The following is a 3,668-nucleotide window of genomic DNA, read 5'->3' on the forward strand; positions in this document are numbered from 1 at the left end:
TGTTGGAATGATAGCTCATCTCACATAAGAACTATGTATCAACAAAGTTCCTATATCTTGCGTTACTAAGGTATACTGCGGTAGCAGATTAAGTAACAATCACATCTAAGTCTGTCTAAACGATGTCAATTCCTAGGTAAGATTATAAATATGGTAATTCAAAGACTTTTACCTACTACACCAGCAACAACAAAAGTACACTTACACTAGCGGTACATTGGTGTATTCACTTATTAAGAATAAAGATGGGTTTTCAATTTAGTTCGCCACCCTTCATTTGCTTTACCCACAAAGGAACAAGGGTGCGTATACTCTGGATTACAGTCACAGAGAGTCAGGATTTGTCGTTATAAGGTTCTAAAACACGACAGATTGCTGTCGATAAATGTACTAGAACTCTGTGCATTTTACAATGCAATAGATAAATGTCCTAGAACTATGTGCATTTTACAATGCAATAAATCGCTTTCAGTCTGACCAGGGATAGACTCTGGTTTCTCTTCAGAACAAATAAATCTTTCGCTTTTTACTAAAGATTTCTGTGGAGAGGAACAACCGTGAGTTTCATGTAATTTTGTTTTTCATACCTGGCTCACGCTGCCCTTAAGCAGTCAAACAAAGCAACGGCAGTTGCATACTCAACAACCAATGAGAACCAATAAGCCGCATGGCAAGGCGGTAGGTAACTCAAATCTTCAATGGCTCAGAACGCCATTATGTGAAAATGTCAAAATATCAATCCGTGAGTGGACATCTGTTAGACAGACGATCTCACCTGTCAGGGTTTGGATTTTAAAACACTGGACATTAAATCCAGAGGTGTTTCAGATGTGAGTCCACAGAAGGGGGTTACCCTCAAGTATACATGAGGGCATCTCACCACAATTACAAAAGCTCAGTATGTGTACATCACATTCATGGGGTCATTCAGCATCGTGTATCTGGCTTCACCAATTTCCGCTTCTTTCTTCGTTGCCAAAACGGATCAGAAGACAGTTCGTCACAGGCATACTGGTGGTATCTTATGGGTTTCAGAGAAGTTTGCTTCTCGAATTTTCAAGGAATACTTGCACACGATCTTGGCCCGCTCATAATACGTCCAACCTGTTACATCAGGGAACGTTCTTTTACCCATAGTTACCTATGTACCTATTATCTATGTACCGCAGCTGCGGTTGACGGGGTGAGGGTTCAGTGCTCGCTTCGGCAGCACATATACTAAAGTTGGAACGATACAGAGAAGATTAGCATGGCCCCTGCGCAAGGATGACACGCAAATTCGTGAAACGTTCCATAAGACCGCCCTCTTAAAAAAATAGAGCATTACAGTATCGGTTATACCAACCATGTAACGAAATAGTAAGCCGCTTAAGGCAGCTCATTATTAAAACATTTCGTGTGCTTACATAGGTTGTAAACCTCAGAAGTTTCCAACATCATACTTCAAGTACCCGTATTCTGTTAAACGGGATGGAATGGAAAACTGCGTTCATCTGCACTAACAGTGCAGGTATCTGTGTGGTAAACGTATTTTCAAAGAAGTTTGCCTCTATTTGCGTCTGTAAACATCTTTCTACAAGGTGTCACCAAAGTTCAGACTCTATTTATCCCACCTACAGCGCCAGGCGATTTGAGGTTGGGTTCAGATTTATTACAGTTTTCATATTTTGGAACCCTTTCAACAAAGGGGAAGTAAGTTTCATATTTTTTGAACCTTTACAACAAATGAGAATTAAGTTTCTCACTTTGGAAAACATTTTTCTTCTAGCCTTGCCTTCGGCAAGGGTGCTTCGGCAAAGGTTTTGTTTTCATATTTGGGTGCCTTGTATTCCAAGCCACCGTATTTGAGTTTCTCATGACAAAGCAGATCTTCGGACGAAATCCGCTTTCGTATTCTTCACATCAATATACCAATAGTGGTTCCTGTGTGGACTGCACATTCTTGAATTCTGAATGTGGTACACGCGTTACGCGTTTATATATGTACCGAACGTCTACAGTACGTGATCTGAATACGTTGTTTGTTCTATATGATACTGTAAACTGGGGTTAGCCAGTTTCTCAGCAGACATTATCCAGTTGGATAATAATGACTACAAGTCAGACTTACTTTAAGGCTAAGTTACAATCGCCTACGTCAGTAATAGTTCATCCCACAGGTTCTGTGGGAATGTCAGACCCAACGGGTCGTGGAGCGTCTACAACGCGGCTACATAGCCTTCAGTGCACCACGTTTGTGCACGTTTATACGTTATTAATGGTGGCGCCATCAGCATTTAGCTTTGGCCTGCCTACTGTTACAAGTATCAAACAGCTCTCCCGCCCACGAGGGAAGCTTTGGTACGTCCCAAGAGTACTCCAGTGACCCCTAGTGGATGATAAAGAAAATAGGATTTTGGTACTTACCAGGTAAATCCTTTTCTTTGAATCCATAGGGGGCACTGGACGCCCACCCAGAGCAGTTTTACCTGGGTTGTTTTAAGCTCAAAGGAGCTTAGTGAACAAATTTAACTTGGATGGTATTAAGCTCAAGGGAGCTTATGGTAACACATTTTCACCGATTGGCTCAAATTATAAAGTTCTATCGGTTAAGGTGTCAACTGTTTAGTTGACAATAAGGTTACGGATCAACTTTGTGGTTGTCCGTTATGTTATAGGGATTCTCCATTGTCAACCTCTCTATATCCTGTTCGCTCAGTAAAAAACACTGGCAAGGTACACTGAGGTACTTGGGGATATGGAGGGGGGGGAGAGTCCTGAATTTGAATATTCAGTGCCTTTGTTCGGCTACGCCCGTCCATATCCCAAGAGTACTCCAGTGCCCCCTATGGATTCAAAGAAAAGGATTTACCTGGTAAGTACCAAAATCCTATTTTCCCTGTCTGGGGCAGTCATAAGGCCAGCCATGGCTTCAGCTTGGACGGCAAAGGCAGTGGCTGCCTAGGCTGATGCATTGGAGGGGGATTTTTCAATAGTATCTAGAGCGCAAAAATCCCATATAGCACATATAAAACATGCTGCAATGTTCTTGGAAGAAGCGACATTGGATATAGGTACTATTGCCTCCAGGTCATCAGCTTCAACAATAGCTGCTCGTAGAGCAGTTTGGCTACATACGTGGAAAGCTGATTCAGAATCTAAGAAGGTTTTGGAATCTTTGACCTTTTCTGGAGATATTCTTTTTGGTAAAGAATTGACAAATATTTTGGAGTCAGAAGCAGACTCCAAGAAAGTAAAGTTTCATTCCACATACATTTTCAAACCTAAAGTACTGGCTTTTCAGCCCTTTCGGTCTCAAGAAAAAGGTAAAAGTGATAGCAGGCAGTCCCAATCCAACAAGTCTGGTAAGACAAAAGTACAGGGCTACCAGAGGACCAGTTGGTAAAATAGATAAGCCATCAGCCTGATGGTGTTAGCCTCCACCTGGGGCACCCCATGGTGGGGGGCCGACTTCTTCAGTTTGCACAGATCTGTCAGCAGTCTACAACAGATGCCTGGGTGCAGGAAGCGGTATCTCTAGGTTATGCGTTTGCCTTCAAAAAGCACCTTCCTCACAGGATTTTTTTTGTACCAGCCCGTCTCAGGTAGAGATGAAGGCCAGGGCTTTGCAAGAGGCAGTTCATAAATTGCTTCAGTCAGGAATAGTCATTCCAGTTCCTCATGCACAA

General features: G+C 42.4%; 1 non-coding gene and 1 pseudogene across 1 annotated transcript; both read left to right on the forward strand.

Annotated features, from left to right (window-relative positions):
• The first annotated feature begins 485 nt into the window (after positions 1-485).
• LOC134946897 (U5 spliceosomal RNA) lies at positions 486-586 on the forward strand (annotated as a pseudogene).
• Positions 587-1,194: 608 nt separating this feature from the next.
• Positions 1,195-1,301, forward strand: LOC134946942 (U6 spliceosomal RNA). Its single transcript, XR_010182489.1, has one exon. It is a non-coding gene; the product is annotated as a U6 spliceosomal RNA (small nuclear RNA).
• The last annotated feature ends 2,367 nt before the right edge of the window (positions 1,302-3,668 follow it).

This window comes from Pseudophryne corroboree, chromosome 7 (assembly GCF_028390025.1).
Source record: "Pseudophryne corroboree isolate aPseCor3 chromosome 7, aPseCor3.hap2, whole genome shotgun sequence".
NCBI lineage: Eukaryota > Metazoa > Chordata > Amphibia > Anura > Myobatrachidae > Pseudophryne > Pseudophryne corroboree.